Here is a 12752-nt window from a genome sequence, read left to right as displayed (position 1 = left end):
AAACCAAACTCACTGCTGTGGAGCTGGATCTGACTCATAGCGACCTCTCCTTGGGTTTCTGAGGCGGTACTACTACGAAAGTATATTGCCCAACCTTCCTTCCAAGGAGTGGCTGGTGTGTTTGAACTGCCAGCCTTCTGGAGGACATACAGCACTGGGCAAATAGGTTGCAAAGGACTTCTTTCAAGCGCTGAAGAGCAAAGATGTCTCCTTGAGGACTAAGGTGCATCTGACACAAGCCATGGTATTTTCAATCGCCTCATTTGCATGTGAGAGCTGGACAATGAATAAGGAAGACCTAAGAAAAGTTGATGCTTTTGAGCTGTGATGCTCGTGAAGAATGCTGAAAGTACCATGGACTGCTAAAAGATCTAACAAATTTGTCCTGGAGGAAGTGCATCCAGAATGCTCCTTGAAGCGAGAGTGGCCAGACTTCGTCTCACCTACTTTGTTCATATTGTCAGAAGAGAAGGATGTCTTGCTTGGTAAGGTGGAAGGTCGACGAATGAGGGGAAGGCTCTCAGGGAAATGATTGACACAGTGGCTGCAGCAATGGGTTCAAGTATAGCAGGGATCTGGAGCTAGCGCAGGACTTGGCAGCGTTTTGTTCTGCTGTGCATAGGGTGGCTATGAGTGAGAGACGACTGGATGGCACCTAACAACAACAACAACAACAAGGCATTTGACTGCTAACCAGAAGGCTGGAGGTTCAAACCCACCAGCCACTCCTCAGAAGGAAGGTTGGGCAATCTACTTTTGTACTGATACCACCTCAGAAACCCAAGGAGGTGTCATCATGAGTCGGGTCAAACTCAATGGCAAACAACAACAATAACAACAACCATCTCAGAACCCCAAGGAGGGGTCGCTATGAGTCAAATCTACTCGTGGGCAAATAGGTTTTTTTTTTTGTTGCTGTTGTTGTTGTTGTTGCTGTACCCAAAACAAATGAGTAATGGCTGCTTCTTTCCTAGTTGGAGTTTATCTCCATCTGAGAGACAAGTAATTAGGTCACCCTAAACTACCCTCAAACCAAAACCAAACTCATTTCCATCTAGTCAGTTTTGACTCATAGCAACCTCAGCTGGGTTTCCAAGGCTGTACGTCTTTATGGAAGCAGATTGCCTCACCTTTCTTCTGCGGAGTGGATGGTAGGTTTGAACCAGTGACCTTTTTGGTTAGCAGCCAAATGCCTTAACCACTATATTACCAAACCAAAAAACAAACAACAAGAACCCCCAAACTCACTGCTGTCGAGTCTATTCGACTCATAGTGATCCCTCCTTGGGTTCCTCGGTGGATACCACCAGAGCGCCTTTAAACTACTCTGTTGTTGTTAAGTTCCGTCGAGTCATTTCTGACTCATAGCGACCCCGTGAACAGCAGAACGAAACACTGCCTGATCCCGCGCCAGCCCCACAATCCCTGCTATACTTGAGCCCATCATCGCAGCCACCGTGTCAGTCCATCTCGTTGAAGGCCTTCTTTATTTCATTGTTGTTGTGAAAAATATAGTTAACACAAATTTGCCAATACATCATTTGTCACATGTACAATCTAGTGAAACCAATTACATAAATTATATCGTACAACTTTCACCAATGTCTATTGCTGCATTTTCCATCCTCATGAACAAAAACTTAATGCTACCTAGAAAGGTAGTTTTGCTGGGTATAAAATTCTTTAGCATTCCACTGTCTTCTGGCCTCCATTGTTTTTAATGAGACGTTAACTGTTAATCTTCTTGAGGTTCCTGTATGTATATTATGAGTCATTTTTTCTCATGCTGTTTTCAAGATTTTCTATTTGTCTTTCAACATTTTTACTATGATGTATTTGTGTACATGTATCTTTTTATATTTATGCTATTTGGAGTTGGTTAAGTTCCTGGGATGTGTAGATTAATGTTTTTCATCAAATTTATAATGCTTTCAGCATTATTTCTTTGCACATTTTTCTGCTTCTTTGCCTCTCTCCTCTCTATCTGGAACTCTAATTAATCATATGTTTATATGTTTAATGAGGTCCCATGTTTTTATAGACAGTTCATTTTTCTTCATTTTTTCCCCCTTTGTTCTTTGGATTGCATAATCTTTATTGACCTATTTTAAAGTTTGTTGACTATTTCTTCTATAAGTTCCATTTACTCTTGACCCACCATAGTAAATTGGTCACTTTGGTTATTGTACTTTTCAAATACAAAATTTCTATTTTGCTCTTTTATAATTTTTCTCTCTTTATTGATATTCTCTATTTGATGACATATTGTCCATCAAAGTATCCTTTACTTTTTAAATCAGGTTTCCTTTAGTTCTTTGAACATGTTTATAATAACTGCTTTGAACATGAAACTTCTAAGTCTGACACTGGGCCCTCACACAGATAGTTTCTGTTACTCATCTTTTTTCCTGTGCATGGATTGGACTTTTTCTGTTTCTTTGTCTCATAAATATTTATTGAAAACTGGACATCTTTGATAATATATTGTAGTAACTCTGGATACTGATCTCCCCCTCACCCTCTTCCAGGGCTTGTTGTTGTTTGCTTGTTTATAAGTTTGGTAAGTTTGCTGAACTATTATAGTGAAGTCTATTTTCCCTACAACATACAGCGTCTCATGTCACTCCTCAGAGGAAACAGCCTTGGGCGTGTGCTGAGTCATCCTGGAATTAGATGATTTTAGCAGGTCTGTCTTTAGACTGTTTCTTTTCTTGATATCTCTGTTAAATTGTCTGCCTCTGTTGGTATCACACCCACCTGTTAGAGTCCACTAATTGCTGGCTGATTTATCTGTTGTTTTTGACAGTGCCCTTGGACATAAATCACTCTATAGTCTGATCCAATTAAAACTAGGATCCTTTGGAGGGATGGATTTTTCAGGTCAATCTTTAAAGTCTGTTCTCACCCCAGAAGGGCTCTTCTTTCTGTCTCTTTCCCTGGATCTCTCTAGTGAAGATGACCTACGGTGTACTTGTCTCTGTCATGAAGCTATCAGCCTCATCTTAATTGTTTTCTACTACAACCTCCATTATTTTAGAGAGCATGTATAGGGTTAAATTTCCTTGTACTCTGTCTGAAATAAAAAGAGAGTTTTGTAGCTACTCATGGACAAAACTTCTTAGGCATAGTTCCAGGGCTGGGGGCACTCTCTGAGTGACATCCCTGCTTTGGGAGCAGGGAGCTGGGAAGGGGTGGCAGCATCTAGTCTTCTTGGCAATCAAAGCCCAAGTATTCTCAGCATTCATTGCCCAGGGTACAGTGACTGTCCTATGAATGAGGGCTAGGTGATAAAAGGGAGCCTCAACCTCTCAGATGCCCTGTCTTGAAACTTAGCTTCTTCAATATGTATCTGGGCAAAGCATGAGAAGTACTGGAAGCCTACTTTTTTTTTTTTTTAATGCTTTTTATTGAAATATAATTTATGTACAGTGAAATACACAAAACTAAAGTGACATAGGTCAATGTATTTTTTTTTCAATGTTTCTACCCCTCCTCCCACCCTTGGCAACCAACAAAAAAAATTTCCCTCCATATATAAGCCTTTTCTTGACCCTCCACAACAATGAATTAATATTATATTCGTCCTTCTGTGATTGACTTATTTCACTCAGCATAATGTCCTCCAAGTTCATCCACGTTATGCGGTGTTTTGCAGATTCTACATTATTCTTTAGCGTTGCATAGTATTCCATTGTGTGTATGTACAATAGTTTGGTCATTCACTCTTCCATTGATGGGCACGTAGGTTGTTCCCATATTTTTGCTATTGTAAATAGTGCTGAGATGAACATGGCATGCATATATCTGTTCCTGCCCTGGCTCTCACCTCTCTAGGATATATACCTACTAATGGGATTCCTAGGAGCTCTGGTAGTGTAGTGCCTAAAGCACCTGACTGCTAACCAGAAGGCTGGTGGTTCAAACCCACCAGCCACTCCTCGGAAGGAAGATAGGGCAATCTACTTTCATAGTGATACTGCCTTGGAAACCCAAGGGGGGGTTGCTATGAGTCAGGTCTGACTTGACAGCACATAACAACAACAACAATGGGATTCCTGGCTCAAATGGTATCTCCAATTCCAGCTTTTTAAGGAATTGCCATATTGTTTTCCACAGTAGTTGTATATCACTTCCCAGTTCCACCAGCAGTGGACGAGAGTCCCCATCTCTCCACATTTGTGCTCACATTTGTTACTTTCTGTCTCATTGAACCTTGCCATCAGTGCTGGGGTGAGATGGTATCTCATTGTTGTTTTGATTTGCATCTCTCTGATAGCCAGTGATAGTGAACATCTCTTTACGTATTTGCTGGCCACCTGAATATCTCCTTGATGAAGTGTCTATTCATGTCTTCTGCCCATTTTTCAATTGGATTGTTAATCCCTTTGCTGTTGAGGCATTGGAGTTTTCTATAAATCTTAGAGATAAGTCCCTTGCCAGATATGTAATTATTGACAAGTATGAATTTGTTGCTGTCATTTTCATCATGTGCTTTTTCATGGTGTTGATTTCTTTGTTGTTATTGTTGTTGTTGTTAGGTGCCATCAAGTCATCTTTGACTCATAGCAACCCTATGCACAGCAGAACAAAATACCCCCCAGTCCTGAGCCAGCTCCATGATTCTTGCTATATTGCTGCTGCTACCATGTCAATCCACCTCATTCAGGGCCTTCCCCTCTTTTGTCGACCCTCCACCTTACCAAGCATGACACCCTTCTCCAGGGAATGGTGCCTTCTGACAACATGACCAAAGTATGTAAGATGAAGTCTGGCCATTCTCACCAGGACAGACCTGTTAGTTTTTTATCAGTCCATGGTACTTTCAGCATTCTTCGCCAAACCACAGCTCAAAAGCATCAATTCTTCTTCAGTCTTCCTTATTCATTGTCCAGGTCTCATATGCAGATGAAGCAATTGAAAATACCATAGCTTGTGTCAGGCGCACCTTAGTCCACTATACTATTACTATATATATGATTTCTTTGTTCTATATAATTTTCTGTGCCAAGCTCATTTTGCTTATGAATCGTGTTATCACTTCCTTCATTGCTCTCATTTTAGTATTTGCTAAATATTTGTGCTGGTTTTCTTTTGTATTTTGATGTGAAGGTCTATCATTTTTCTCTGAGGTTACCCTGTGATATATAGTTTTCTTCCCAAGTTTAGAACAATCTGTTCTATCTTGTCATTATCTTGACTTCCCTATCATTTAGAAATTCTGTAACTACACAATTTTTCCCCTCTTTTTGGTTTGTAGTTGTCTTCATTTGTCAATTGATGTCTTTGGTTCCCTGATTACAATCTTGTAGGCCTACTTACTGTGGATACTTCCATAGCTGGGTTGGTTTCTGGGTTATGTCATCATGTGTGTTAATGGTCAGTTGTTGTTGCTTCTCTGTCCAAAGGACTTCTTTTAGCATCTCTTATAAGGTTGGTCTGGTTTTAACATATTCCCTTAATTTCTGCTTATCTGAAATGTCCTAATTTCACCATCATATTTGAGGGACAATTATTGGTGGAAATTTTTCCCTTTCAGGTTTTCATATATACCATCCTACTGTCTTCTCGCCTGCATGCTTTCTGACAAGAAATCCAAGCTTAGTCTTATTAGTTGCCCCTTGTAGATTACTTTTCATTTTTCTGTGCTGCTTTCAGGATTCTTTCTTTGTCTTTGGTTTTGGTGAGTTTTATTATGATATGTCTTGGTGATTTGCTTTTGGGGTCTATCTTGTTTTGGTTAGTTGGATTTCTTGAATGGATATATTCTCATCTTTCATCATACCAGGAAAATTGTCTTCCAACAAATCTTTGATACTTTTTTCTGTGGTTTTATTTGTCTCTTCCTGTTCTGGTATTTCAACTATATGCAGGTTATTCCTTTTGATGGTATCCCACATGAACCTTAGGCTTTCTTCATTTTGTTTTGATCTTTTTTCTGATTGATTGCTTTCCAAAGAAGTAGTGAGACATTTGCTTTCAATGTCACTAATTCTGTCTTTCATTGATTCAGTTCTACTCCTTTGCCCATTCAATGTCTTATTTATTTCTGAAAATTTAGTATTAATCTTCTGGATTTCTATGTGTAGATTTTGTATCATTTCTAATTATTCACTTTTTTTGTCATTTGTTCTTGTATTGTCTTTTGAAATTGTTGTAGGGTTTTCTCTGTGTTTTCCTCAATTTTGTCAGTGTTTCTCTTGATCTATCTCTCAAGTCATTGAAGATACCTAAATATAATTCTTTTGAATTCCTTATCAGGGAGTGCCAATGCTGTGTCTTTCTCAATGATATGTTTAGGGTCTGTATCCTGGTTCCTTGTTTCTCCTGCTTTATCTTGCCTCTTTGTGTGCACTGTGATGGTCTGTTGTCTCCAAGACATTGTGACGTTTTTGTGTTTATATTTAACTGGTGATTGTATGTTGCAGTGACTTGCCCATGATTTTCGTTTTCTTTGTTTTGTTTGTATGTTATCTACTCAAGCAGGGTACTGTGCTGTGCTCCTCTATTCACTAGTTGGGAGCACTTATACACTCAACACCTGTCTCCTTTCCTGTTGTCAGCTTTCCATATGTCCCTGTCATCCTTGGCAAACAGAGACTATTCTTAGGTCCCTGGAATCTAAATGAGAATGCTGTCAATTTAAAATCCAAATGGCTACCACTTGTAAAGATTCAAAATGGCTGTGTCCTTGGTCACTTTAAATATCCAATAACTTCACCACTAGTAAACATTCAAAATGGCGGCACCCTTGGTCAGTTTAAATATTCAAAATGGCCACTGCTTGTAAATATTCAAAATGGCTGTACCCTCCAGACAGCAGAAGTCTACACCTCAGGTTGTCTCCCTCCTTGCTGTTTCCCTTCCTAGTTGTAGGCCACCAGTGCAGTTGTCCCTACAGTCCTTGGTGACCAGGCTGACCTTTAGGTCAATTCTGAGGTTCCAACACCACTTAGAAATATTCAGGCTGTTGGTCCCATCAGAGTAGCTGACAGTCCACTGCTCCAACTGTCTCTGTACTCACTGTTGTCATTCAGGTTTTTCCACTAGTGGATGCCTAATCCACTTCTGTATACTTCCTTTCAAAGCTCAGGGCTACAGGATTATCTTCTGTATCGCTGTCAATTGTTTTCTCTTTTCTTTGTTGAAAAGGGTCTGTGTATCTTGTCTGCCTATTCCTCCATCTTACTGGAAGTGATCAAGCCTGTCTATTTTGAAAGCATACCGTTACCCTCAACTGGGAACTAAAGGAATAGGGTGTGCTGTGTTCTTGGATACCCCCCAGAGTGAAGCTTCTGTCATGTTAATGGAAAGGGGTGAGGGAGGAAGTAGATCATAGTTCAAATGCCACTAACTTTCATTGTTCTTGTCATGATTTAATAGATTTTCCTGGATAAATGTTTTATTATTTGTTGTATGCCATAAAGACAATTTCTAGAGAATTTTCTTAATTGATCTTTAAAATAATTTTCACCAGTATGGTTGCTTTATTGAGAATAGGATACCCTGAACTTCTCTAACCATCATTCCAGAATTTAGAACAATGTTTTCTGTTTGTTTGTTTGGGAGTTCCTTAGGATATTTTAAAATTTAATTTATTATTGTGATTTTGGTGCAAATTTACAAAGCAGATTCATTTTATTCTCAACAGTTCATGTATATTTGATTTCATGGCTTAGGGTCCATGACACTGGAACCATGAAGAAGCAAATGTAATCACGGCATTCTACTTGACTCCAGAGTGAACAATAATATTTATATAGCTATAATTATGTAAAAGTTTTTAAAATGACTTTTAGTTTTCAGAATCAATCCACATATCAACTTATAACCAAAGTATTAAACAAAATAATGGTTACAGATTAGAAGATATATATGGTACTACAGCAGATTCAGAGATGGGAGGGTAGAAGGAAGAACAGAGAGTTAGAGAAAAATATGAGTTATTAATCTCTTCTTACAAGGTGAAGAGTAAAGAGAACTGTCAGTGGTTGATGGGATAATAAATGAATGTTTATACATTTATCAATGGTTATTTATTTATGGTTACAGAAGTTAGAGAGGTCATGGAATTTAGGATTTGATATAATTATGTTGGAAAGGAAGAGTAAGATGAGAAGGAAGGTAGGAGATGGGAACAGAAAATGAACTAAATTAATTATTAGAGCAAAAATTAAATCAATCACATTTAACAATATTAAAATAAGAAATACTAGTATAAGCATATTATTTCTTCTTATTTGCTAAACAAAAAATTTGCTAAAAATGTTTGCCTTTGCGTGAAATGATGTTTTTAAAATGATGTTTTTAGTTATAGTCTTTGTATAATATTTCTTTTCAGAATGTGTATGTGTTATTTTTATAACAATGAAATGCAGTTGAAAAATTGGTTTTTCTTGTGACAGCTCTGATTTAATTTTCTTGTCAATATGTACAAATTATCTCAAAGTTTCTCCTATATTTTGCTTTGTCCTTTCCTTTCCTTTCTAAAAAAAAAAAAAAAAAAAAGCAAAAGATTGATAATCATGGGGAAACCATTCCAATATTTCTCATGCCTTGCTAGATTAGAATGATATATTTAGCATATTTTGATTATTTTCCATAGTAAAAAGCAACTTATCATATTATCAACTAAAGTTCCAAATATGATCATCTTTGGCAGTATCTGTCTCTAGCAGTTTTTTAAAAAATATAATTTGTATTTTACCATTGTTGTTGAGAAGATACACAGCAAAAACACACCAATTCAACAGTTTCTACATGTACAATTCAGTGACATTAATTAAATTCTTTGAGTTGTACAGTCATCCTCACTCTCCTTTTCTGAGTTGTTCCTTTCCCTATTGACCTAAACTCAGTGCCCCCTAAAGTCTTGATCTAATCTTTTGAGTTGCTGCTTGCAATTCAATGCCATATAGATAGATCTTATAAGAGCATGATGCTCAAAGCAGACTGTCTTTACTAGTTAAGCTAAACTACTATTTGGTTTTAAGAAGACTTCGGGAAATATTTTGGTTTAAGGTTTAAAGATTATCTCAGGGCAATAGTTTCAGAGGTTCATCCAGCCTCTATGCCTCCAGAGAGTCTTCATTCCATGATAATTTGAAATTCTGTTCTGCATTTCCCCCTTTTGATCAGTATTCTTCTACAGAATTTTTTTTTTTTAAATATTTTATTGCGGTTTGGATGGAAGTTGACAGAACAAATTAGTACCTCATTCAACAATTTAAACACATTTTGTTTTGTAACATTAGTTGCAATCCCTTCTATGTGAAAGCACTCTTTCTACTTCCTCCCAGGGTTCCTGTTACCCTTTGTCCTTCTTTATGCCCCTTCTTCTCTTCTGAATTTTGAGCACATGGTACTTTTGGTCTTGTATAGTTGATTGTTCTAAGAAGCATGCTTCTCACAGGTGTTGTTCACTTTGTAGGCCTCTCTATTGCTTGGCTAAAAGCTGATCTCTCAGACCAGTAAATCTGGTCCTTTTTATGATTTTGAATTTCCTTCTACATTTTTTTCCCTCTCTGTCCAGGAACTTCTATTGCAACCTTTATCAGAGTAGATGGTAGTGGTAGCCGAGCATCATCTAGTTTTTCTGTTCTCAGGCTACTGGAGATCATGGCTTTCATGACCCATTAGTCCTTTGACTAATTGTTTCCTTGAGTTTTTTTTGTTTTTTTGTTTTTTAATTTAATTCACTCTTCTTTGCTCTGCACAAGAAGAGACCAGTAGTTGTGTCTTAGATGGCTGTTCACAAGTTTTTAAGACTCCAGTAGCTACTCACTGAAGTAGGATGTAGAACACTGTCTTTATGGACTATGTTATACCAATTGACCTAGATGTCCTTCAAGACTATGGTCCCAAGCCCCCAGGCCCAATGATTCAGTCTGTCAAGGTATTTGGTTATGGCTAAGAAGTGTTCCTAACTTTGTCCCCTATATCTTCCAGTAATACATGGATATATTTGTGGCACATACAAATATCTGTGTAGAACTTCTCTGCCAAACTTATATATGTTCATGAGTGTACTCCCATACACCACCCCACATCTGTTCAGCTTACATATTTACCTATGTATCCACTTGACAATTATTGTTTGTAATTACTGTTATTGCAGGATTGAATATGTAATAGTATTTATCATTGTTGCCTTTTACTCTTGTATACCTCCCAGTGTCTTCCTTTGGCTTGGTTGTATCGTGCCGATTGTCCCACTTACTGTATATTGTCTTTTCCTTCACCCAAGTTAATGCATGTGTACTGTCTAGATTAGATAGTGATTTTTCCTCTTTCCCCTTCTAATTCCCAGTAACCATCAAAGAATTGTCTTCTGTGTGTGAACCCTGTCTTGACTGTTTATCATAGTGGTCTCATACAATATTTGTCTTATTGTGATTGACTTATTTCACATAAGCATAGTGTCCTCCAGGTTCATCCATGTTATAAGATATTTCATTGATTCATCATAGTTCTTTACTGTTGCATAATATTCCACTGTGTATACCTGTGGCAGTTAAGTTTGTGTGTCAACTGGGCTGGGCCTGGTTGAGTGGCTGGGCAGCTGGTGGTAGTTATTCCCCATGATGAGACTGGTAATCAACTCCATACTGGAATCTACTGGAGCAGCTGAGTAGCTGCTTTAGGGATGTGGTCTGCTTCCTGTATATAAGCAGCAGCTTTGGGAATGATTTCCAGTTTATGGCATGCTTGAACCCTGCATGTAGCTGAGTCGTTGTTCAGCAGCCTGCCACATTCTGTCAATCTTGGGACTTTCAATGGACTTGAATCAATGGCCTGCGATGTTGTTTGGTAACATTGGGACTGTTCCTTTTCACTTTTCGACCTTGGGTTAGCCTCAGCAGCCAGCTGCTGCCTGAGTGAAGAAAAGCCTCTAGCTTCAGTGGGCTGGAAACAAGAGGCAGAGCTGAAGCCCAAGGTCAAGAGGCTTTTGCCCAGCCCCTAGACCCTGGCACTTTGAACTCAGACTTAAATCTTCCAAAATTATAAGAGAATAAACTGTTTGTTAAAGCTATCCCATTTGTGGTATATTCTTGTCAGAGCAGCACTAGGTAACCAGAACATTACCACATTTTGCTTATCCATTTATCTGCTGATAGAGACTTATGTTGTTTCCATCTTTTTGCTGTTGTGTAGTGATGCAACGAACATGGGTATGTATATATCTATTCATGTCAGCTCTTATTTCTCTAGGTTATATACCTAGCAATGCTGCTAGGTCACATGGTATCTAACTTTTTAAGGAAGCATCATACTGTTTTCCACAGCAGTGTATCAGAGTTCCAATCTCCCTATACCTTCACTCAAAAACTAAAAGTCACTTTCATCAAGTTGGATCCAACTCTTAGCGACCCTTCCTTGGATTTCTGAGGCAGTATCACCACAGAACTAGATTGCCCACTCTTCCTTCCAAGGAGTGGCTGGTGGGTTTGAACCAACGGCCTTCTGGTTAGCAGTCAAACGCCTTAGGCATGCCACCAAAGCTCCCATACCCTCACTAGCATTTGTTATTTTCTGTTTCATTGACAGTTGCTATTATGCCAAGGTGAGATGATATTCCATCATTGTTTTGATTTGTATCTTTCTAATGGCTGATGACTGCAAACATGTCTTCATGTATTTGTTGGCTGCATGAATATCTTCATTGGTGAAGTGTCTGTTCATGCCCTTTGCCCATTTTTATCTTCACTTCCAATTACATTTCATTTATTGTGATTTAGGTTGACATTTACAAAGTAAGTTGGCTTTCCATTAAACAATCCATATACATTCTGTTTTGTGACATTTACTGCAAATCCACACACTGTAACAATATTCTTCCCACCATTTCCTCCCTGAACCCACCCCTTCCCTTTTTCCTTCCTTCCTATCCCTCCCACCTTCCTAACTCTATCCTTGGGAAAATGCTGTTCTCTTGATCTCATATACTTGATTGTTCTAATGAGTACATACCCTCCTGGTATTACTGTTCCCTTATAGGCCTGTCATTTGGCTGATAGTTAAGACATGGGGGTAAGTTCAGTTCCTAGCTTGAAGAGTGTCTAAGGGCCATAGTCTTAGAGATTCCACCAGTCTTCATCAGACCAGTAAGGGTCTTTTTTTTTTAAATAATTTTGAGTTTTGTTCCACATTTTTCCCCACTCTATCTGGGATCTCTTATTGTGATCCATTTCAGAATGGTCAGCAGTTGTAGCCAGGCACAATCTAGTTCTTCTGGCCTCAGGATCATGGAGGCTGGGGTTCATATGGGCCATTAATCCTTTGGACCAATAGTTTCTTTGTATATTTTATTTTCTTCACTCTTCTTTGCTCCAGATGGAAAGAGATCAATAGTTGCACCTTAGATGACCACTCACAAGCTTTAAGACTTATGAACAGTGAATCTTAGACTTTTAAGACTTATGAACAGTTCCTACTCACCAAAGTAGGACCAGAACATTGTCTTTGTGGACAATGTTATGTCAATTGATCTTAGTGCCCCCTCAAGACTATAGTCCAGAGCCATACCCAGTGACTCATTCCCTCAAGGTGTTTGGTTATGATTAAGAAGTTTTCATAACTTTGCCTCCTGTAGGCTCTACTACATTCATGGATATATTTGCAGCATACATAAATACATAGGTAGAGATATCCTCCGTCACACCTATATATTTTCATGGTTGTAGTCCCATTCATGTTCCCATTATTGTAAAGATCAAGTGTTTATCTATGTATCCACTCATAAATTATTGTTATTA

General features: G+C 38.4%; 1 protein-coding gene across 1 annotated transcript in view; it reads right to left on the bottom strand.

The window, feature by feature from the left end:
* SLC4A10 (solute carrier family 4 member 10) overlaps positions 1-12752 on the bottom strand; it is a 374905-nt gene that overhangs the window by 66315 nt on the left and 295838 nt on the right. The window lies entirely within an intron of this gene.

This window comes from Orycteropus afer, unplaced genomic scaffold, assembly GCF_000298275.1.
Source record: "Orycteropus afer afer isolate SDZICR_OR568_19922 unplaced genomic scaffold, OryAfe1.0 scaffold00084, whole genome shotgun sequence".
NCBI classification, from domain to species: Eukaryota; Metazoa; Chordata; class Mammalia; order Tubulidentata; family Orycteropodidae; genus Orycteropus; species Orycteropus afer.
Note: the sequence above shows the minus strand (reverse complement) of the source record. Positions and strands in the feature narration are given on the sequence as shown.